Source organism: Zalophus californianus, chromosome 3, assembly GCF_009762305.2.
Source record: "Zalophus californianus isolate mZalCal1 chromosome 3, mZalCal1.pri.v2, whole genome shotgun sequence".
NCBI classification, from domain to species: Eukaryota; Metazoa; Chordata; class Mammalia; order Carnivora; family Otariidae; genus Zalophus; species Zalophus californianus.
Window position 1 is genome coordinate 148940834 of NC_045597.1, and position 25989 is coordinate 148966822.

Below are 25989 nucleotides of genomic sequence, written 5' to 3' on the forward strand. Positions count from 1 at the left end.
ACACTCTCCCTCCAGGAGATCTAATATGGAAAGAATTGCTTGCTCAATGAGCATAGAAACAAAACATATCTTTCCAGCTCTTTGGACTAAGAGCTTTACACCTATTTCCCTTTCATAAAGTCAAGAGTCAAATTCTACGTGAAAACATGTTTTCTCCAAAGGCAATAAAATCAGAAAACATATAATTCCCCTGGAATTTTAATTTAACACAATAGCTCATTATCAACACTGTATTTCTGTTATTTGGGGCTTTCAATTTTTCTAAAAAAATCAAAATTTATACAGTACCTCCTAGCATGTCTCAGCATTTGGGAAGCTGATGATACTGTCGATCCAGCACAATTTCCTTTTTTCCCTGATAAAATGAATCCCTCTTTCCAGCAGAGAATCTATCCCCTCTGGTTCAAATGAGTCTGTCCTCCTGGTCATAGAGGTAGGAAGTCACTAAAATCTGGTCAGATTAGCATAATCTTCTGATTCTGGTGTGTTTAGGCATGGAAACATGGTCAAGCTACACCATTAGTGTTCTCCCTAGGACTTTTCTATTAGTGTTATCAGGGAAGGTTTTCTCTTTCTGGGGGGTTGCAAAGCAAGTAGGAGAAGGTATATCCTAATGCATCTTGCTTACGATATGGAAAAAAATATTGTAAAATATGAAGTCAATTAGCTGAGAGTTAGGTGGAGATTGGTGGAGAATACGATGACATTATTAAAGCCTTTGAATCTGGCCACATCCAAAATAAGCTATAATAATGGACTTCCTCATCAATGTAGCCAGTAAGTTATATTTTATGCCTATACAGGATTGATTTGGAATTTTGTCTCCAAAACATTTGCAACCAAACCATTTCTAACATTTTTAGAAATGCTGGTGGAGTGGAAAGATTAATAAGAAGGTTCCATTTTGCATTTTGCCTAGCTTACAGAGCCTGAATGTTTTCATTCAGGCCTTAGTTTCCTGACCTGTAAAATAAGATGACTTAGAGCTCTTCTCCCTTTTGTAATCTAAATATCTACAAATTATTTTCCTTTTCACCAAAGCAAGACATCATTATTCATTCCCAAAGCCTATCGGAAGCCCAGCCAATAGGAGTTCAGAAGCTTTTCTCCCCAAGTATATCTATGAAGTGATTTTTTTTTTTTAAATCTGAAATAGATTTGGAAGTCTATGTTCTTGGATAGTCCACAACTAGTATGTGCCTACAGCAAGATATTTATAGCTTGCTCAGAAAATAATGGGACACCTGGGTGGCTCAGTCAGTTAAGTGTCTGCCTTCAGCTCAGGTCCTGATCCCAGGGTCCTGGGATCGAGTCCCACATCAGTCTCCTAGCTCAGCAAGGAGCCTGCTTCTCCCTCAGCCTGCCGCTCCCCCTGCTTGTGCTCTCACTCACTCTCTGACAAATAAATAAATAAAAGCTTTATTAAAAATAAAAAATATATGCAACTCTTATATGAAAATGTATGAATAAATTTTTGTGACCTTGGGTTATGCAATGTGTTTTTAGATATAATACCAAAAGCACAAGTAACAAAGAAATAGATGTTGGACTACATCAATATTAGATATTTTTGTGATATAAATGATACCATCAAAAAATGAAGAAGCAAATCACAGATTAGGAGAAAATATTTAAAAGTCACATATTTGATAAAGGACTAATATCTAGAATATACAAATAACTTTTATTATTCAATAATAAAAAGAGGAACAACCCAATTAAAAAATGGGCAAAGGATCTGAATAGATATTTCTCTACATAAGACATACAAATGACCAACAAGTATGTGAAAAACATGTTCAACATCATTAGTTATAGGGAAGTGCAATTCAAAACCACAATGATACCACTTCATACCCACTAGGGTAGCTATAATAAAAAGGTGACAATTATAAGTATAGGAAAGATGTGGAGAAATTTTAACTTTTACATTGTTGGTGGGATTGTAAAGTGATGTAGCCACTTTGGAAAATAGTTTAACAGTTCTTCAAAATGTTAAACAGAATTACCATATATACATATATATATGACAGAAATGAAAACATATGTCCAAAAAAAACTTGTACATGAATATTCATAGCAGTATTATTTTTAATAGCTGAAAAGTGGTAACAATTCAAATATCCATCAACAAAATGTGATATATCCATACTATAGAATATTATCTGGCAATAAAAAGAAAGGAGTAGTAATACAACATGGATAAACCTTGTAAACATTACACTAAGTAAACAAAGCCAATCACAAAAGACACATATTGTATGATTCTATTTATATGAAGTGTCCAGCATAGGCAAATTTATAGAGACAGAGAACAGACTAGTGGTTTCATGGGGCTGAGGGAGAGTGATGATGGGGACTGATTGCTAATGAGTACAGGAATCCTTTCTAGGGTGATAAAAATATTCTAAAATTAAATTATGATGATAGTTGCACAATCTTGTGAGTATACTAAAATCATTGAACTATACACTAAATCGGCAGATTATCTAGCATGTGATTTGTAAGTTAATAAAGCTGTTTTTTAAAAAGTAAATGCAAGAGAAAAGGTATGTGTATATAAAGGAAGATTTGTGCTGAGCAGAACATCTAATTTCCTCTCTCTCCTTTGTCAAGAGATAATACTCACATTGTAAAACAAAACACCATGAGCAAAACCTGCCTAATTTACAGTGTATCCCATGGATGTAAACTCTGAATTATTCCTTCAATTGTGTTCCTTCAATTTGATGCATCAACTCTATTTTACATGTTTAGAACTCTTATTTGTAAGGAAAAGTACATTTTCCTTGAAATTTGCTTTTCAGCTCATACACAAAAATATTATATTTCCTTTGAGATAAAAATTTTAGTTTATACAAATAACCATTATACATAAGTGAGGCAAAAGCTATTGTGATAAACTTACAAAATATTCCTTAGGTTTAAAGAATTGATAATTGTTTATCTGTTTTCTCCTGTCAGTAATTTCTTTTCTTTACATTTCTACAGTCTTATTTTATTTTTCTTACAGGGGTGGAAAACTGACAATTTATATATAAGAAGAAATTGTAGATATTTGTATTCCGCTTGTGACATATGGAAATTGTATTATTACAAACAATAACAAAGAAACAACAAATGGGAGTATTAGCAAGAAAAATTAAGGAACTTTAGTACATTCTTAGAAATTAACCCAAGTTAAAAAGCTTACATCCCAACTATTTCCCGTCTATGAAGTTGTTACTAGGTCAAAGAAAAGTGAAAGAAGGATGGAAAAGAGAGAGGGAGGAACAAAAGAAGAAGGTAGAGGGACGGAGGAAAGAGAAAGATCAATGGGTGTGTCTCAGGTAAATGCACACTTTATTTAAAATTAACCACATTTTCCATTATTTTTGTAAAGAAGCAAACAATGTTGATAATACTGAAAAAAATTTTTAAAGATTTTATTTATTTATTTGAGAGAGAGAGCGTGTCCCTGTGCAGGAGGCGGGGGAAGGGCAGAAGGAAAGGGAGGAGCTGACTCCCCACTGAGCAGGGAGCCCGACAGGGGGGCTCAATTCCAGGGCCCTGGGATCATGACCTGAGCCCAAGGCAGACACTTAACCAACTGAGCCACCTGGGCACCCTGGTAATCCTGAAATTTGTTCCTTTACAGGATCTCTTTTTCTTACAACCATTAAACATAGTTTCATCTTCGTTTATTTTTTAATATATTCATTTATTTATTCATTCATTCAAACATTTATTTAGAACCCAATATATTCCAAAAGCAATGTTAAGTGCTGGGGATCCAGAAATGATACAATTTTTGCTCTTAGAGTTGGTTAAAAACTTGTAAGTGAAAAAAGGCATGTACAAATATGGATAATGAAGTGTTATAGGTAGTCAATAAATATTTTTTAGTGTTTAATCAGAGGGAATGATGCATTTTACATGGGAGTGGTTTATGTGTGAGTGTGAGTGTGCACGCACACACACATGTGGAGAGAGCGAGAGAGACATAGAGAATATGACACTTCAGTGTAGTTTTAAAAAATCAGTAATTTGAAGTGCCAGGTACTTGAAAGACACAGGTGCAGAAGAGATGAGGCTTTCCAGGGAAACAGAGAGGCATATTAGAGATGGTATTTTCTGTCATATTGAGGAGTTTTTGTTTAATGCTCCAGACTAGAGATTTTCATCTAGAATGCCTGCTGTGATGTGCTGTGGCTGTGATTAGCAGGACTGTGATTAGCAGCGATGAGCTTGAGTCTAGACTCAGTGAGAGGCACTGATCCATCATTGATGTCTGCCATGGGCACCATCCTAAGGAATAACATATATCCCAAAGATTTGCTAACTCCACTACAAATAATAATAATAATAATAATAGTAGTAGTAGTAGAGCACTGTGACAAGTTTTTTGTTTTAGAAAGCAGGAGGATTGGGTGTCTGGGTGGCTCAGTTAGTTGTCTTGGCTTCGGCTGAGGTCATGATCTCAGGGTCCTAGGATCAAGTCCCTCATCAGGCTCCTTGCTCAGTTTCTCCCTCTTCCACTCCCCCTGCTTGTGTTCTGTCTCTCTCTGTCAAATAAATAAATAAAATCTTAAAAAAAAGAAAGAAAGCAGGAGAATTAATTCAAGGATGACAACAAGGGTAGTTGTAGAGAGACAAATTAGAATACTGTAGTGACTTGTAAGTAAGTGAAGCAAGAAAATAATCATGAAGGCTAGAATTAAGAAGAATAATAATGGGGACAGAAAGGAATATTTAACAGAGATATTAAAAATATTTAATCTGTGAGAATAGGAGAATTTAGGGAGTGTAAGAAACCTAAACAGATTCCCCAAATTCTACCATGAGTATCTGAATAAGGTCCAATCACTAATATAGGGGGTACAGCAGAGGAAAAGGGGTGGTAGGAAAATATCTGAGTATAGATCAGACATTTTGAAGAAGAAAGTGCCTGGGAGTTTGTCTAAATGGTTCTGGAAATCCGTTAAGGGAGGGTTTTGAAATGGAAAGTTCACACCCATCATCATATAATAGAATAGTAAATGGTGAAATTTCATCCAGAAGGACTGTCATAATGGGAAGGGAGAAGACAGTGCATTCTGAGATGTGTATATGAATGGAATGAGAGCACATTTCAAAACATTAGTGTTGAAGGAATTCAGCGTAAGTATGTGTGTTGATAGAGGGCAGGGGTAGGGTGTCTAGGGACAAGGAACTAGAAAAACAAAGGCATAGGTCCAGAATGAGCAAGGATTGTGTGAATGAAGGAAAAGGTGCAGGCCTGCGAGGAACTTGAGATTCTTTGGGGAATTAATGAGTGGAAACCTGGCTATGTCATTTGGACCTTTGCTAGGCACAGAGTCCCATGATGCACTCTATAAACCGCTGTAATTTTGCACATACCAAGCATGGCTTATTTTTAATTATTTACTCCTGTGACTAAGTCTGGGTTGCAATTTAAAAATAGGTTTTCCAATGCAAAAGCAGTTGCACAGGAAGAAGCTCCTTGCTGAATTAAGCCTTGCTTAAGTGAGAACTGCTGCTTAAGAAGAACGTGGTCCCTGTGAAAAAAGATTGCAAATCCATTTCAGTGAGTCCAACCTTTACGGGGTGCTATTATCAACACAATTGTATGTTTTTTCCTGTTTCACAAACATGTTCCCAAAAGACTTTTAAAATAGCTTTCTTTCCTGCTAAATTGTTGTGTCAAGCACTTTTTCTGAATCTCAGCCTTCACTGGACCAGGATGTGTTAAAGAAAAAAAATGCCCTGTCACGCTTGACATGGTATAGGAGGCCTTAACAACAACAGTAAAACATTTTCCTAACCTGACTGCCCCCCCTCACTGCATCTTAAGACGATGCATTTTCATGAAAATGCAAAATACCCTGAAGAAACAAGAGATGATTTCCCAAAAACTCAAGTATAAAATCTGTCCACTAAACTAGGATTTTTTCCTAATAAAGAGAAAAAAAAATCACTATAGAGAAATAATTTTTTTAATAAAAGTTAAGATAACCTAAAATAAAACCGATTCATCATATGGAATGGCTCCCTAGGTACCTCAAAGTTGATCTTTTATTTTATTTTTTTCTTTTTTTGGAGGAAAAGAAAAGATCCACAACATCCTGAGGTCTGACTTGGTTACTTCAAATGAATCTCATGCATTGTTGGGGCCAGTTTCTCAAATTGCAACTTGGGTAGTAGTACTATGTGTGTTTGTCTTCCTAGTAAGGAGTGTTTCCCCACCAGAAGTCTTTCTGAGCCGTAATAACCCTGGTAATCTCAGGGCAAATAAAAGAAGGTGATGACAAAAGTCAATAAAAGATAAAAGTCCAACATCCATCTTGATAGAGGCTATGGCTAGAAAACTCACGTGTGCCCTTCTAGGGCAAGAGTCAGTCCACCTACCTTTTGGCAGCAGATAACAACAATTAAAAAAAAAATAACTAGGGACTTGAATTGGGAAAAAAAAGAGACAGGAAAACGGAAAGTAAGATGCAGGGCAGGGAGCACAGCTTTTTGCATCTCTGGTTTTGGATACTAGCTGCCATATCTACTAACTGGGAATCTAAGCAGAAATTTAACCTGCAGGCTCTCCCTGGGTTTCTTTCTTTCTCTCTCTTTCTTTCTTTCTTTTCTTTCTTTCTTTCTTTCTTTTTCTTTCTTTCTTTCTTTCTTTCTTTCTTTCTTTCTTTCTTTCTTTCTTTCTTTCTTTCTTTCTTTCTTTCTTTCTTTCTTTTTCTCTCTCTCTCTCTCTTTCTTTCAAGATTTTATTTATTTAAGAGAGAGAGAGCACAAACAGGTTGAGAGAGAAGCTGGCTTCCTGCTGAGCAGGGAGTCCGACGCAGGGCTTGATCCCAGGACCCTGAGATCATGAGCTGAGCTGAAGGCAGATGCTTAACCAACTGAGCCACCCAGGTGTCCCCCTCCCTGGGTTTCTTTAGCATGATACAATGTCTCTTAAATACATACATAATCACCTATCACATTCTGGAACATGACAAGTGCTTAAGAAGTAATCTTTCTCCCCTGCAGTAGAGAGGGAATGCCTTGGTTTGCTTTAATCGGTCCCAGTGACAAGATTTGTAATTTTAAGTGAAATTATATATGGATATTTAACAAAGCCAACTCTTAGCTTTCTTTTATAGAAGGGCTTTATCAGCCATCATAGGCATGGGATTACCATATTCCAGGGAGTGTGGACAAAAGGCACTCTTTCCAAAAGCACTTGTCTTCTTACCAAAACTACTTCACTCAGTAAGTAACACTGCTGACCAGTGTTACTGGTCCTCCTGACCTCTGTTAGGAGGTGCCTTTTCCTATATATGTTTGGACTTTCTTCTAAAAATGGTAATAATCACCTTTTGTTAAATCCCTCACATCATTTCTCTAGATCCCCGGGATAACACTATTGAAGAAGTGAAATCTTTTATGCTTTTTCACAAACACATACCCTAAGAAGACTTGTTTTGCATTATCAAATGTTGGTTTTTATTTAAGGCAAATAAAATCAATTCCTGGATGAAGAAACAAATGAAACTGAAGGTATCAGAGGCATCACCTGGAAATAGCAGGGGGTAATTAGTTGGAGATAAAATTGTGCAGGTGCAAAATGTAAATTATTCAAGGAGAAAGAAAGCAAAGGCTGGAGCAGCTCTTGATTAAGCTTATTTTGTTGTCCAAAATAATCAAAACATAATAATACACACACAAAACAAAATAATTAAGTTAATAATTTGTTATTAATGAAATAAAATTTACTGTTTTGTGTTTTAAAACATAATGTAGTCTTTTAATATAAAATAGTGCCAGTATGGGGTTGTGATGCAGTTGGGCTTTATCACTTCATTCTTATTGCCAAAGCTTGATTCTGGACCACCTACACCATCCCAAGGAAAAAAAAAAGTTGATATGTCTGTGTGTGGCAAAGAAATAATAAAAACAAAATGATTTTTAAACTAAAAAATACTTTCTTGTTCTGTAAAATTGCATATATTTTGATTTAGTTCTTAGTATTTTATAAAAATTACTTGTAAGAAGACATGTGCTTTTAAAAATTTGGAATAAATTCTTTAACTAGTAAAGATGTACAGAATATTCAATTTACAAATGAAACTGAAATTTTCTACTATACATCTTCATCATGAAGAAAATCTTAGGAGGATGCTGCCTCTACATAAGAGAGGGTCCCAGTTGGTAAGAAAAAAGAAAAAAAGAGGAAGCAGAGGGGAACCTAATATTGTTGGTTGGTTGGTTGGTTAGTTGATTTCTATGGATTTTTAACTAATCATTGTTTGTAATGCTATGGTTAGTACTCAAAATAAGCGACTGAATATGTCTCTGAAAAAAAATGTGGTTTGGTCCCCTTCTGCTGTGTGTGTGTGTGTGTGTGTGTGTGTGTGTGTGTGTGTGTGTGTGTGTGTGTGTGTAAGAGAGATTGAGAGAGAGAAAGAAAGGCAGCTAAAAACTAGAAGATAGGACTTGTTTTCCTGTTTTATTTCCTACTCAGGGAAGGAGTGATAGAATCAACATCCTTAAAAACACTTGTTAACTAATCAACTGGAAAATCTTTTAGTCTGATGTAAGAAGAGTAGAATTTTGGAAAAAAATAAACTGTTTTATACAATAAGGCTAATATTGCTTTATGAAGGATCTCATTACTGTCTTTTCAGGACTTAATTTTAACTTGGCCATCCTTAAGAACTCTGAACTTATTCCAGTAGTCTCCCCTCCCTGCCCACATTATGCCTCCACCATACATGGCTTTGTGGTCCTTTTTTATGCATCCTCTAAATGGCACGTTATAGCACTAGACTTGGTAAGGTCTGATCTTTTATCTTCCCCACTAAATATAAGTGCTATTTGAGGGCATTGCCTTCCTAATCTTTAAGTCTCCAGGGCATTGCCTGGTGTGTAGCATCCTTTATTTAATGATTAAGTAAATATCACCCATTACCAAACCAACACTCCTAAGCGTAAACTGTTAATAGAGATTAACATTGTTTTAATGATTTACAAAACCTGATCACAGTAAAATTCATGTGTATTTAGGAAGAATAAAAGAAAAGTTAAGATGGTTTGTCCCATCCATTTGTTTTTTTGTGGGTTTTTTTTTTTTTTTTGTATTTTTCTCATAAACATATGTAGAGCTCGAACCCACAACCTGGAGATCAAGAGTCACACACTCTTCTGACTGAGCAAGCCAGGCGCCCGCCCCATCCCACCCATTTGTAAAATAAAGATGAACACTATTAAACTAGTCATAAAAGTGTTCTTTCATAATTCTGAAAAAAATTTTAAAAATTGATAGGTGAATATATTATGGCAATCAAAATGGAGAAATAGCAACAGTTTCAAATGAACTGTTACTTCTAATTATTAAATAGTGCATATTCAAAAGTTTAGTAGTATATTTTTGCCTGTTAATCCTAGAAATTTGTGACAACATTGACTTTTATATTCTAAGAGAAAAAAATCCAAATTTAAAAATAAAAGAATGAGAAGTCTTTGGGTATAAGGTGAGGACTGAGGTACAGTGAGATATAAATATACATTGATATTAAAGCTTTCCTCAGCAATAAGCATATATTTAGGTAAAATATTGCTTTAAAAAAATTCAAATAGCCTCTAGCTGAATATGAATAAACCCAAGGTTCGATTTTTAACCAAACCTGGGGATCACAGAGGGAAGGGAGTGAGGGCTGGTTCTAGCAACAGTTTTGACCTATGGCTTCCTGTGCATGGTGCATTAAGGTTACTAATATCTTCACCTCTATATGTTGTCTTGGCTTCTGTGACTAAACAAGCTGTATATAATTTGAGCAAACCCATTTATCTTTGGTGGTCTCAGTTTTGTTTTGTTTTGTTATTTGTAAAATAAGGGTATTGGACTAGATTCTTAAGGTTCTTTTTTGTTCTTTAATTCTGTTGTTCTGAGTGGAAAATACTGTTACTACATTCAAGATATATATATTAATGCAAATACGTTAAATATCAAAGGCCAAACTGGAAAAAAAGGAATTTTTCCCCACTAATTTATATCAGATAGACAGGCACAAAATATTAGTTTGCAAAATAATGCTATTTTGATATTTATTGATATATTTAGAAAACTTAATTTTGGATTTTGTTTTAGCTATAGGGAGTTTTTTTCCCCACCTTTTCTCCTCAAGGCCTTAATTAATAAATGAGTTGTCAGCACTCCTAAGAAACACTATTTAGAAATTGGGAATCTAGAAATAAACCCCAAAGATGCATAATATGATGCTCATAAAATTCTATCATGTGCTGTGTACCTTCCTTTGGAAAAGTTAGGATGATACAGAGCCCAAAGGCCTATTACAGAAATAAAGAAATGAATTCACTATAATCTTGGACTGGATTACTTTGTCCCGTACAAATGAAAATTAAAAAACCCTCCTTTGCACCTAGTTTTATTTTTTTTGCTCTTATGATAATCCAGAACAACTTTTGGACTTTATTGTAATTCATCTATAAATTCTCCCACCTCAGAAAAGTTACCAATAAAATTTTAGTAAAGAAATTAAGTATTTTAATCACTGTATAGTGGATGAAATGATTATACACCAGTGATAGCTAAAGAATAACGATAACTAGACAAAGAAAAAAAAAGACTAAAAATGCAGTGTTTTCTTTAACATTTTTATGCTAGTCCCTCATTTTCCGTGCTCTATACAGTTTGTAATTAAAATGTTTCATGGAGTTATATAATTTGTTTTTTTTTCTAAATTCTTTCCTAAAAAATAAGTAGCAGTTACATTTTGATGAGAGTACACATAGATTAATTCAGATCATATAAAGTGTTTACAATACTCTTGGTTAAAAGCCTACCCTTCTCTCCTTTTTCTCCCCCCCCGCCCCGTTCTGCCCCACGACTTGGTAACAGTCACTGTGAGCTCTTTGTAAAGGAATGTTTTACATGTGAATGCCTTTAATTGACTCGGTTTACCAAACAATGATGGATAATAGCCCTGAAATCCCTGGGAAAATGTTTTAAACATCAAAGTTTTTCCCCCCTTCCACTGGATCAGTTTTTCAAACTCATTTGTTTTGATTCAGGAATCAATCTTAGTTAAGATCGGGATTTTCCTCTGGACAATAGAGAAGATATTATTGTGATCTAAGCAACTGTAAGAGAGAGGGAGGGAGGGATGGAGAGAGAGAGAGAGCCCGAGAGGCTATTCCAGAAGGGAAGTAACATGGGCAAAAAAAAGTAACAAAAGACAGGGAGAAAAGCATGAACATCAGATAGGCATAATACTTACATATCAGAATTTCAAATTTCAGAGATTAAAACATTCATTCTGTTTTCCTTGACAACTATTATATGTGATTATTGTCAGCTGTTATATTTTAAATCTTATAAGGGTAATTCCTCTATCTGATGACTGCTCTACCTATAACTGTTAAATTTTTTACAAGTTCAGTAAATTCCATCTGCCCCCTGCCATAAGAGGAAAGCGAGAGGATGTTATAGGACTATAATATTAATTACCACACTGTTATTTGCACACCAAAAGGACAAAAGCAGGTTTGGGGCAGACAGTTTCCAGCAAATAAGGGAATTATTCTTCTCTTTAGCAATTCTGATACAAAACTGTGCAAAGTAGTTGTCATTGGCCTTATCTTGAAATAATCCTTTTTATTGAAGGTATAACTTGTGTGCTGACACATCCAAAAACCTTTGATTCATGTCTCAATAGATATAAAGTACCACAAAGGGCAACCCAGAGTTTGCTTTGTTCACATTTACATCTTGGGAGAAGTGAGAAAGATTATTTTTTTGGAGTTAGTCATTGATTGAGTCTGTATTTTGTTGCTCTCTGATATAAACTGACACTATGTATCTATCCAATTTAGGCAAATTCTTTCACCCCTATAACCTTGATCTCTACATAAAATGGGGATAATGATAGTATATCCTATTTAGAGCTGATGTATGTAAAATTTGTATGTAGTAAGTTAAGAACACTTTCTGGCAAATAGTAAGCACTTAATAAATGCTAGTTATTATTATGGATCATTATAATGCAAATTTAATATTATCATTAGTTGTCATCCAGCAGGAGGAATGAAATCTAAATTGGGACATCAGTAAGCAAATATTTTATTTATACAAAAATTTCACTTTTGGGAGGAATGTTTCTTTTTCCATTATGTTTTATTAGAGTGTGAGTATGGGAAAGTTATATAATTGTAGTTGCCTAAGAAAGTCAGTTAGCATATTTTATGCAAGGAGGTTTTTTAATTCCTGACTATTCATCAACAATATTTCATTTATAAATATAAAAGTTACTTTAAATAATAAAGTTATTAAGTAGATGACCACATTTTAAACTCACTGCTCACGTATTAATGTAGACAGCAGCATGTCATAATGGACTCCTTTAAGTCCACTTTTATTAAGAAAGATCATAATTATTAGCTGCCAAATCTGTAGGAGATTGAAAACATGATCTTTCTTTATCATAATACAAGAAATCATACCTAAACTCAAAGTACATATGTGAATCCTGGCTAAAAATAGCAACTGACTGGCAACCTCTGAACTATATGCCATCTGCTATCTTTATGCCCACCACACATTGAATACACAAAAGTTGAAGAAAAACCCATGGAAACACTGACGTTTAAGACAGATTTTTCCAGGACGATGGAGGCATTCTAATTAACATAGAACTGGATTCAGAAACAATCAGCCCCTACCCAACAGACAAAAAGTTGACAAACACATTATCCCCAAATTACTGTCTTTTCTGAAGCTCATAGGATTGAGAGTTGTGCTTATCAGGAAATTAATAAGTATAGGTGGTTTTGTTTTTTTAAGGCATCCAGAGAAATGAGTTTATTCTTTTTGTACACACCCCCTACTCCCACACCCTCTCACCCCCCATCCCCCACCTCTATCATTCTGGAATTGCACTTTCTGGAAAATAAAATACATTTTGTCTGTTGATTGATTGATTGATTTGGTTAGGAGTAGACACTGGTGTTGTCTCAATAATCTCTGTGGTTAAGAGTTAATCTAACAAATCAAGCCCTATAGGGAAGGAAGGAAGTAACAAGAGCCCTAGTAGCAATATATTGAAGTTCCTGGAGAAGAGGTTTTTATGCATTCTATTGGTCAAAGTGTACGAGCTCTAGATGACAGGATATGGGAGATATATATAGCGATATATCTATATAGATATAGATATATAGATATATATATAAGATATGAGACAATTCCACATTAGAAAAATCTAGGTAAATGTTTAGATAAATGCTTCCTAAGTGTTGGGAATTTGACTACAATCAGTACTTATATGCTTGCCTTTGAATTTCTGACCAGAAAAGAGGTTTTGGGAACCCCTAGAGAACAGTGAGCTAGCAAAGGTCATTTCTCAAAATGTGTAGGTCGGCAAGTGGGTCTCTCTTCAGGCCATGATCAGCAAACAAAATAAAATAAATTTGTTCTTTAAAGGGGCATGCTTGAAAAATATTGAAGAATAGGGAAAGAGAAATCTTTCTGAAGAATCTGAGGAAGAGTATAGATCTGAAAAGTATGCTTACTAATATATAGAAAATTTTTCATAAACCATTGTGGCATTTAATAGTGTCTCTGGGAGGAAACTATTAGTATCTCTGCTCTCAATTTGACATTCAATCATAAAAGGTTTTTTAATTATGTATAGTTCATGAGATATTTGGCTGAAAAATTCTTTTTGAAGGATTGATATGTAAGAAGTTCTTACACAACAATTTAAATTGGGGAGTTATTGGCATATAGAGGACATGATGATTATCTTCTACTTAAGGATTCAACGCGGTTATTATCTGGGATAACTTTAAATTTTTAAAGTAACTCTTACCTATTTACATCTACTCCTTCGAAATAATGCCTTAGAAATTGTTGGCATTATGGACTAAATTGTTTCTTCCAAAAACTTATGTGTTGAAGCCCTACCCCACAATGTGACTATATTTGGAGATAGGGTCCTTAAGGAGGTAATTAAGGTTAAATGAGGTCATAAGTGTGGAACTGGAAGAAACATCAGGTATGCACACACACAGAAAAAAGGCCATGCGTGGACACAGTCAGAAGGTTGATATCTATAAGCCAAAAAGGGAGGCCGAGAGAAAAACCAAACCAGCCAACACCTTGATCTTGAACTTCCAGCATCCAGAACTGTGAGAAAATTAATTTATTTATTTAAACCTCCCAGTCTGTGATTTTTTTTTATAGCAACTCTTGCAGACTAATACAGTTAGGTTTTAACCTTATAAATGGTATTATTACAAATTATCTCATTTTAAACACTTTCTTATTGATGAATAGGCCATTTCATTTATTCAAAATTTAGAACAAAGAAATATATTTTAATTTGTAAAAGAACAATTTGTGCTAGGGGCGCCTGGGTGGCTCAGTCGTTAAGGGTCTACCTTCGGCTCAGGTCATGGTCCCAGGGTCCTGGGATCGAGCCCCGCATCAGGCTCCCTGCCCTGCAGGAAGTCTGCTTCTCCCTCTCCCCCTCCCCCTGCTTGTGTTTCCTCTCTCACTATCTCTCTCTCTGTCAAAAAATAAATAAAATCTTTTAAAAAAAAAAGAACAATTTGTGTTAACTAAAGAAAATACTACACGTGAAGCTAAATTAAAATGCATTGAAAAGACCTTCCTTAGGTTAGTTTAACTAGTGGCATAAATCTACCTCTAAAGGATCTATGGTATCTGCCTGAAGGCATTAGAAAGATGAATAGCATAATATTAAGCCATTAAATATAGCAGTTTAAAAAATGCTATGATTAATAACTCTTAGTTCTGGAGTCACATGCTCACCTTTTTGGAAGCAGAGACTGGCTCAAATGCCAACTTACCCTCTGTTTGCCCTACTAATCATTGAACCTTCAGTTGTGATTCCAAAATCTATAAAAGGTAATAGATGCTAACATTTCTAAGAGAGCTTTCAGAATAAGAATATTGAAAATCATTTTCATGGAGTAGTTAACGTTAATCAAATCTGTTATTCCATGTTTTTAAAAGATCATATCTTTCCAAGATAGTAAATATAAGATAGAAGTTTGTCTTTTGTATCAAAAATCAGTTTGATTAAAAGAATCATTTATTTTTTTAAGATTTTATTTATTTATTTGAGAAAGAGAGCGAGAGAGATTGAGAGAATGAATTGGGGGGGGGGACAGAGGCAGTAATAGACTCCCTGCTGAGCAGGGAGCCCAACATGGGGCTCTATCCTAGGACCCTGGATCATGACCTGAGCCTAAGGCAGATGCTTAACTGACAGCCACCCAGGCATCCCTAAAAGAATAATTTAAATAACTAGTTCTGGATGAGATCAAAGTTCTTTCATGACATTATGACTTAGTGTTCATAATGCATATCTTGGAAAAATCTCTTATTTATTGAACTACTGTTTTTTTCAAAGTGTAAAGATAACATTATAATGAAACTGGCCAAAAGTATAGCTCAAATAGACTAATACTCATAATTATTTTTCTTCTTCTTTTGATAATTTTTTAAAAGAAAAGACGTGGACCAGTAGGGAGAGGCAGCTGTCTCTGTGCTGAAGAGCATACATGATGCCTTTGCCAAGTTTCACGTATTTGCCTACAGCTACAAAGAGCTCAGCAAGCCAAAAACAATCTATTAAAAGAATACATTGAAAGTGCGTATGAATTCTTGTCAGCTTCTTCCAGGAGGAAAATAAATCATTAAGGGCTTCATAAGACTGAATTGGGAGTCCAAACTCAACAGGAGATAATATGAACTTACTTTTCAAGAGTATATATGTTTCAGTGGTATCTTCAGGAAAAGAAAAATAATTTTGAAATGTACATGAAAGGGATACAAGGCAGTAAAGTGTGGGGGAAGTCTAGTGTTCAGACAAGAAATGAAAGAAAATTTCTAATATCTAGTCTTAAATTATTTGCACATAAATATATCAATCATACATGTCTAGGAGTTTATCTTTAAGTAAACTTATATCAAGTATTGAATGCTTTGCATGGGTTTTGAGAAATGATTGAGTTAAGGGTTTCAGAGCCATTGGAGAGTTTCCTCTGAACACACTAAATGCTGACTTAACAAGAATTTACATGTTGCCTCTTAGGTAGAACTATCTAAACCATGAATAGATTAATCCTTGGGGTTACATAGAACAGTAGCAAGACCTCCCATGTGGATGTAGCTATCTTCATTTTTTCCTATCTGAAAATAACTTTATTAGGAAATATCACATACTTTCTTTGTTGCCAAGTGACTCATGTGAAACCACAAGATACTTTGAATCAAGTGGATAATACCATAGTTCACTTAACTATTTCCATAAATCCAAACCCTTTGAAACCTACTCTTGGTTCCATACTATTGAAATATCTTAATTATCAGTAACACTAACTAAGGACTAAGACTAAAAAACTCTTTTTTGTGTGACTGAAATCTTGTTAGGCCCCAGAAGCCTATGGATATCAAGTCGTGTTATCAATGACCCACAAATTTCTGATTTTGTCACCCCTTAGAACATAGGACCTCCAGCATCCTGCAGTTTCAAGTGTCTCTTGAAATCTCTAAAGAGATGGTTTACAAGCCAGTCTCTTTCATAGCACCAACCAACACCATTCTTTCTCTAGCATTCTGACTTCCTTTGTCTATGCCCTCTGCCCTTAGAATCACTGTAAGTGACCTTAATCTTGCCATATCTTACTACTTCAACTTGACAGTGATATCACAAAGACTATACCCTAATCCTCTCAGAGTCTTCAAATCTACAGGTGCCAGAGTCCTTCTGTGTTCTGTGCAGAAATGGTAGAAAATGGCCTCTAAAAAAAAAAAAGGCCTCTAACTTTACCCTCTGCCACCTGGGCCCTAAGACAGCACAATTCCTCACCAGAGTTTTGCTAATTTTCTCATGAAAGTGTTGCCTCCCTCTTCAGGTCCTCAGAATCTCCAAACCAATTCAAATGTCCAGTAAAGTATAGGCACCATGCCACACTCTGAATCTTTATGTCTTCCTCATCATAGTTAGGTCTCGACAAAATAAAACAAAACAATCTCCTATTTCCTTCTTCAGCAACAAAGTTCCTCTGAATATTTTTTAAGCATATAGATGTTGGTGGAGGGTAGTAGGAAGTGGACAAAAGTAGGGTGTTTGGACCAAGCATCTCATCCTGGTTCCTCTAATTAGTAAAAGGAAAGCAAAAATCGTCAGGAATTCTTTCAATAATCTATTAACAAAATATCAAAAAATAGATATACTATCTAAATATCTAAATACTGGGGCACCTGGGTGGCTCAGTCGTTAAGTGTCTGCCTTTGGCTCAGGTCATGATTCCAGGGTCCTGGGATCGAGTCCTGCATCGGGCTCCCTGCTCTGCGGGAAGCCTGCTTCTCCCTCTCCCACTCCCCCTGCTTGTGTTCCCTCTCTCGCTGTGTCTCTGTCAAATAAATAAATAAAATCTTAAAAAAATATATCTAAATGTTATCTAAAATAAATTACTATAAACCAATGTTTAATTTGATGTTATTTATAACAATTCAATCAGGATTTTAGGATAATTTACATAGTAATAACTACCACTTATTGTTTACTGTATGCTAAGCATTGTCTTAGGCACTATATATTATCATATTCAATTTTGAGAGTGAAAAATCATTACATTCTTTCTCTTATTTTTTCCAGATAAGGAAATTAGAGCTCAAGGTCATCTCACTAGTGAACGGAGCAAGCTAAGATTCCAACCTGAGACTCCCTGACTCCTAAACATACACTTTTTCTTCTTTATGTTATGTTAATCACCGTACATTACATCATTAGTTTTTGATGTAGTGTTCCATGATTCATTGTTTGCGTATAATACCCAGTGCTCCATTCAATATGTGCCCTCTTTAATACCCATCACCAGGTTAACCCATCCCCCTAACCCCCTCCCCTCTAGAACCCTCAGTTTGTTTCTCAGAGTCCATAGGCTCTCATGGTCCATCTCCCCCTCTGATTTCCCCTGCTTCATTTTTCCCTTCCTACTATCTTCTTCTTCTTCTTTTTTTTTAAACATATAATGTATTATTTGTTTCAGAGGTACAGGTCTGTTATTCATCAGTCTTACACAGTTCACAGAGCTCACTATAGCACATACCCTCACCAATGTCCATCACCCAGCCACGCCCTCCCTCCCACCCCCCACCACTCCAGCAACCCTCAGTTTGTTTCCTGAGATTAAGAATTCCTCATATCAGTGAGGTCATATGATACATAACTTTCTCTGATTGACTTGTTTTGCTTAGCATAATACACCCTTAACCAGAACTACTTCTGGACCCTGTTATATTTCACTTCCCCAAATAGTCACTGGCTATATAGATATTTATCAGTACTATTTTGAAGTTCATATGAAGCATATGCTTCCCCCCCCATAGAACCATCACTAAAAGATCAATGTTTGTGGAGCATTTGCTTACTATGTGCCCACCACCATGGTAGATCCTACAGAGAGAGGATATGAAAATAAATAAATAATATAATAATAAATAAATAAATAATCCTTACTTTTCCACTCAACTTGGTTTCTTTGCTTATAGTAAGAGAATAAAAATATACTTCAAGAAAAAAATGGGCCATATTAAATAATACTATGCAACTTCTGCCTTGAAATTGTTCATTTTAGCAATCACATACAATTTGAAATCTTTCTGACTCCAGAAAGTATCTTTTTTTTTCAGAATTAGTAAAACAGTATATAACATGATTTTGGAAGATTATGTAGTGAGGTATCTTTCAGATAAGCCATCCATGTGTGACCAGTTAACAGTTGAGGAGAATTAATCATAGAAGACACTTTTAACTCAGTATTTTATCTTGATACTAGCGATACATAGTAAGTACCCATGTTTTTACATACAATTCTAGTGAAACACAGACTGTTGAAATGATTCAAAACAGAACACTGTCAGACAAAACTGAACTCAGTGCCATTCATAGAAATTAAAGTTAGAAGGACTTAATGGTTTTATTAATAATAATAGTAATAATAGTAATAAAAGCTTTTATTTGATGAGAACCGATTATATGCATTTTATGTTTATTATTTTGTTTAAATATCAATTTCACAATATAAACAAGATCAAATAGGTACAAAACCGTTACTTTATAGATGAGGACACTCAGGACCGGGGATGTGAAATGTCCTGACCACATTAATGCTACCGGTCAGAGGCAGAGGAGAGACTAGAAATATGTCCCCTAACTCAAATCCCTATTTGTCATCCTATGCTGTCTCAGGGAAATGATCCCAAATATACAAAATCCTGTGAACTGAGCTAACAGCATTTTTAATATATCTATTTTTTTAAGATTTTATTTATTTATTTGACAGAGAGAAACACAGCGAGAGAGGGAACACAAGCAGGGGGAGTGGGAGAGGGAGAAGCAGGCTTCCCGCTGAGCAGGGAGCCTGATGTGGGGCTCGATCCCAGGACCCCGGGATCCTGACCCGAGCCGAAGGTAGACGCTTAATGACTGAGCCACCCAGGTGCCCCGAGCTAACAGCATTTTTAAGATAAAATGTGAACAGCCAATTATATCCACAAATGGTCATGTGTTCTTTATTACTAAGATTTCAGTAGAAAATAGATATTTACATATGGGTTCAGGCAGATTTAAAAATCAGTGACTTCAAGGAGTTATATTGAATGAATAGAGTTTGTGCTTTGTCTTTATTTTTGTCTGCTTCACCAATGTTTGAAGTCGGCTTGATACCCCTGCTAAGTCTGGCTTTATCTTCTGTAATAAAATAAATTTTACCTCAAACCTTTTTCAATATAAAAACTTAATGCCTAGTGGGTTTCTTAAGGCCCTCGTGCTAAGTAGGTTGCTACATAAAGAGAGAAAAATACAATAAAATGGCAACTGAAAGACGTGGAATAGACACAGTGGCCACAGTCTCTATGCACATGTGTGCGTTGTCTGTTAATTGGGTAGCATTTTCATGTCAGGTTATGGAGAGCAATTTCAAAAATTTGATAGGTCAAATTTTTTCAACAGAGATACAATCACAGTGCTTATTTGAACAGAGTTTGCGCTAAAACTGCATGAGAGATCTTGAGGCAACAACTATCCTGAAGTTTAAGATACATCAGCACAGGATGTGAGCCCAGTTAGAAAATAACTTGACAAATTCAGTGGACACTGGATTGGACATGAACCCAAAACAGGGTGACTTCTTGAAGTACAGATTGAACAGAATGTGACTATTTGGGGGCATCGTGAAAGGGATTTATCAACTCTAACACGAGTGATATCCTAAGGATAACAATACCCTTAATCAAGTTCACCGTATAAGAGAACATCCAGAAGAATTGGAGAAAAATTAAGTTTATGTGAAGAATGGAGTATTGCTTATAGATAATTTCTAAAAGGCATGATTCTGTAGGTTTGTAGTCATTGTATAGATTAGTCAATACAAGTATATTGAAAAGAAACATATTAATTTTGGTTGTGACACCAGGTTACTATTTTCTTTCTTTTAACCATTTTTTTATTTGCCTGTTTCTCTGTTTTTCATTTCAAAAATGTAGGGGGTTGTATCAAAAATCTCTAAGGAATCTTCTGGTCCTACAAAGCTATAAAGCTAATACATTAGAATGTTGAAGATAAGGCTTTTTAAAGCTCTGTGCCCAGAAATGGCATCAAAGACTTCCAAGTTATAGAATTGTAATAGAGAGAATAGAAATTACAATTTACATTATAATATTTAGGTAGATAAGTCTTATTAGAGAAAACACGGCTATTCCCTGTTCACTACTAAAATTTTGCAAAGATTAATTTGACCTTCAAAGATAGTAATAGAAAATAATAATAGAATGTAATAGAAGAATTTTTCTTTCCTTTTTTTTTTTAAAGATTTATTTATTTATTTATTTGGAGAGTGTGTGCATGTCTGCAAGCAGGGGAAGGGCAGAGGGACCCACAGAGGGAGGGGCAGAGGGAGAGGGAGAGAATCCTTAAGCAGACTCCCCACTGAGTGGGGATCCCCACAACAGGGCTCGATTCCAGGACCCTGAGATCATGATCTAAGCCCAAATCAAGAATCAGATGCTTAATTGACTGAGTCACCTAGGTGTCCCTAGAAGAATTTTTCTGGCTACAAAAATATGTAGATTTTTCCAAACCAGGCATTACAAACTGTAAATCAAAATAGTCTTATGCTTTTTAACTTAATATATCTGTGTGAACACACTTCTTTCTCTCCATTTTATTGCATGAATTTTTTTTCTCAGAATGCACCTGAAGTTCAGCTAATGTTTTTCAAAGTTATAAATATATATGTATTTATGTTTGTATATAATTTTCCACTAAATATCCTAGCAAATGTAATGCAGAATCTGAGATGTTATAGAAGTAGTTAAGATTATTTTTCCCTTGTAAAGAAAACACAAAATTTATCTTGATACTGTTGAGGAATATTTTTATGATATGGATATAATCATAAATTCTAAGGTCTGCTATGATTCAGAAAATTTACACTTACGATGGGAACATTCATTCTAAAGTATTTTATGATTTTATATGTGTGTGTGTATTAGTGTTTCCAGTGATAAGGCAGCCTATGTGTCATAGCACTGTTTTCTGGATCTTTTATTGAATGTTCAAAGACTTCGGAAGAAATTGAGAGTAAATAGGGAATAATAAACTTTTTCTGGAAATAAGTAACTAAGATTAGCACGCTCAATAAAGTGGAATTCCAAATGATTTAAAGTTGGAGTTTGTTACTAATTATGCAGCAAATGTGAAAAACAAGTTGACCCTATTTTGAAATAATAAAAAAATAACAAATTCAGCATGGCATAACTTTTTCCTTATAGATAGGAGCTATCCAGAGCTTAAAGCCTCGTTAACAGTAGCTAACTTTTATTTTTATAATGTGGATAATCTTTGCAACTAGGTAATTCTTTACAACGGGAATTGATAGTTATTGGTTACTTAAATTTCTCTTACTTTTTGGTGTGTAGACAAAACATTTGATAGAAGTGTTGAATTTTCATCTGGTGGTTGGGGTCATATAAAACAGCCTAAAACAAATAAATGTAGGTCTAAAGGCTGGCTTGAGTTAACTAATTGTCACCTATCTATTTGCCAGGTTTATTGAATCATAGCTTTAGTTTTCTTTAAATCCAGTCTGTTTCTCACGGCAGGCAAACTTTAGATTCAGCCTATTAAAAGCTACAACAGTTTGGGTTGGTTTTCCTTTGTCTTATATCTACAGCAGTCTGAGAGAGCAACGAACTTTTAGCCACAGCAGGAATTTCCTGTAAAATACAATAAATGACTGTGCTTTCCTCATATTCACATCCTTTTTTAATTCCTAGGTCCTAGGCATTTTTCCACTCTCTTAGGTAGAAATTTGTTCACTTTTACAGGAAGCAATACATGTAAATGTTTTTCAGTTTTTTAATAACTCATAGACTTATAAATAATATATGATTAAATATATTAGCAGGACAATGTACATAAATGGACCAAGCCACAACGTAGAAGGTTTGCCCAACTGGCACTTATTTTTTTATTTTTAAATGTTTTATTTATTTATTTGAGAGAGAGAGAGCGAGAGCATGAGCTGGGGGGAGGGGCAGAAGGAGAAGGAGAAGCAAGCTCCCTGTTCAGCAGGGAGCCTGATGCTGGGCTAATCCCAGGACCTCAGGATCATGATCTGAGCAGAAGGCAGATGCTTAACCAACTGAGCCACCCAGGCACCCCCCATCTGGCATTTATAAGTATATTGTGACTGATGGAATAACATAAACAGAAAATGAGATAATCTCAGAAAGATATAAATATGGGCAGTTTAGGAAAAGCGGGCTGGAAGCTAAGAACTAGCTCCTGATAGGTATAAATGAAGTGGCATAAGCCAACTGATAATTTTACTTTGTCACATTCAGGCTAAGGTCTGTATATTTTGGGAGGAGGAAAGATTTTGTCAAAATCGATATATTCCATAAAAAGATAACTAGGTTGCTTTGAACGGAAGCTTAAGGAAGGCCTGGGAGATAGGATGGAAGACAAATGAAACAATAATAAAATATCTAAGCAAAACAAACAATGTTTTTTTGGGGGGGTGGGGAGGTGCTTTCTTTTAATGTGGGGTTTTCCTACATAGGGGAAATCCACATCACATCAACTGTTAGAATTCATCTGGAGTCTGATGGACTCTGGCTGAGATTTGGCCGCAAGGGTCTAATTCTTAATCATAAGTATGGGTCTATCCCACTACACAACTTTTTCAATATAAAAATCCCTTCAATATAGGTACTCTCTGTTCAACTGATTGCTAGTTTTCTGAGTCAGTGCATCTTGGTAAAAGTTTAGGGAGTTTTCCCACATCTAATGGCAACCTCTTATGTTTTTGCAAAGGTATAATGTTCTTCATTATCAAAAATAAAACTTCATTATCAAAAAATAAAAGTAAGCTATTTGTTAATGATCATAAATTACAAATATAAGTTATTACACATAGAATTATAAGCCCCAGGTTCAAAGGAACTTTCTTAGCCTCCTTATAATTTATTATCCTTAATAACAAAAGAAGCCTTTTTGGTATGTTCCAGCCCATTGCTTATTAAAGCCTTGTATTTATTCGCTTACTAGTAGCACCAACAGCTCACTTCCATATGTTATATGTAGTATAGTATCTAGTCACATTATTCCAGATCCAATTAATCTTATTGTAATTAAGCCAGAAAGATAGAGAAAGGTAGAAAATAAATCACTGAATGAGCAGGACATTTTAAGAAAAACTGCAATGTTTGTTGTCTTCCCTTTCCTTTGAAGTGATTGCCTGGCTACTGTGCAAAACTCTTCTAATCTTTTCCTAGGAAAATTTTCAATGAAGTCTTCCTTGTTCAAAATCTTCTATGCAACAAAATATGCACCTTGGTGAAATTTTATTAAAAAAATCCTGTACAAATGACTGTCAATGAATGTTTTTAAAAATCCTACTTGATTGCATTACTATTACAATTTCTGCAGGTAGAGCCATTTTGAAAATATATATAATTATTTTACAGGCATAAAATAATTTTTAATAATAGACACTGTATTAGTAGATGAAAAACTAAAATGTATGAAGATGCTTAATTATCTCCCCGATAATCTATAAATGTAATGCAATCAAGGTAATGAATAATTCTAAAGTTTAACTGAACAAATAGCAGAAGACAAATGGACCTTAGAATCCACAATAATTTTTTTAAGATTTTATTTATTTATTTGAGAGAGAGAGAGAGAGCACAAGCAGGGGGAGTGGTAGAGGGAGATGGAGAAGCAGGCTCCCCGCTGAGAAGGGAGCCAGACATGGGGCTCTATCCCAGGACCCTAGGATCATGACCTGAGCCAAGGGCAGAAGCCCAACCAACTGAGTACGCAGGCACCCCTTCAAAATAATTTTGTTAACAGAATTTAGTAAATATAACAATTTAGTTAAATTTCAAATCAGTAATAGAAAAGGTTAACTACTTAATGAAAAGTATCGATAAACCTGTCTATCAATTTGGAGGAAAAATGTATATCTGAGATTCAGTTTCAGTTGGATTAAGATTTAAATGTGAAAGTGGACTATCAAATTATTAGAAATTTAAAAATTAATATTGCTGCTATGTTGGGACATAAAAGGATTTTTAGTAAGATTATTAAACAGTAGTGGTAACTAGAAACAGATCCTTCTATTGCCAAAATTCAATCTAGCCAGAGATATTCTCTTTATTTTTTTCTTTCCCACTTCACAACCATCGGTTCTGTTTTTGAGTCTAATTGATGATTAAATAAAGCAGTGCAAAAATATTCAAAGTTATAATTGAACTATTACAAATCACTTTGTTACAAAGAACTTCAGATAATATTTTATCTCATTCCTATCTTTAATTCACCATAGTTACATTCAGAAGTTCTACAATCTCAGAGCTGAATGGACCCTGAGAAGTCTTATAGTGAAAGCTGCTCATTTTACAGATTTGGAAAGTAGGAATTTAGGAGACTTTTTGCCTTCTATCCCACAGCCATAGTAGATGATCTAAGACTAGGAGTTCTCTAAGTTTCAGTTCTGTGCTTCTTTCATTAGGTTAAAATTAAACCATAGATGAGTCAAACTAATATGATAGCAAACTGCAATCCTGGTTCTCATTTATATTTTTTAATCTCCCCAGAGACAATTTTTCAACATCTTTTCTGCTGGAATTTAAATACATATTCACTCTAAACAATACTTGTTAAAAATAAAATTTTAAATACTACAGAAGAGTAGTATTTAAACTTTTATTAAACTTCTCCCAAAAAATCTTAGCAATACTCCTCAAGTCAGAGATCAATCTAATGAAGAGGAAACAGTTTAAATTTGTACCTTTCATTTCAAGCCACTTCCAATTTATCTCCTTCAAAGCATCAATAGATGTTAAAATTTATAAGTTGGAAAGACACTTAGAAAAAATATTGTATAATCCTCTTAGTTTCCACATAAAGATGACTGGTACACACAGACAGTGGAGGTCAAAATCAGTTTTTGCCTAGTAAGTGAATTTTCTTCCATATTATGCTCCTTCCTATATGTCTTCATTAAGCAAAATTGGGGCTTATAAAAATTGATCTGGCTCCACTTGACATAAAAAAGCTCAGGAAGAAAAATCCAGCTTTCAGATATAAGTAGGCATTTTGAGCATAAACCTTGCTCTAAGGAACAGTGAGTCATATAAAATGTAATGTGCAAAGGAAGCTGACACATAAAAGGATAGAACAACAATGATGAGTTCCCAAAGACAAGCTGTGGGAAAAAGAATAATTATAGAGGGTCTATTTTTGGGTCCAGCAGAATGACTTGGGAATTTAAAAATCAGAAGAAGGAATTATGTCACTCAGCTTTGAATTTAAGATAAAATTATTTAGGAGCCTTTTTTCATTAATGCTATTATAGTTTATCAGGATGATACATGATTGAATTGTTAAATACTTTGCAGTC

The 25989-nt window shown here is 34.8% G+C and overlaps 1 protein-coding gene across 4 annotated transcripts in view; it reads right to left on the reverse strand.

The window, feature by feature from the left end:
• The window catches only part of CALCRL (calcitonin receptor like receptor), a 102068-nt gene that overhangs the window by 53385 nt on the left and 22694 nt on the right, over nucleotides 1–25989 (reverse strand). The gene's annotated exons all lie outside the window — the stretch shown is intronic.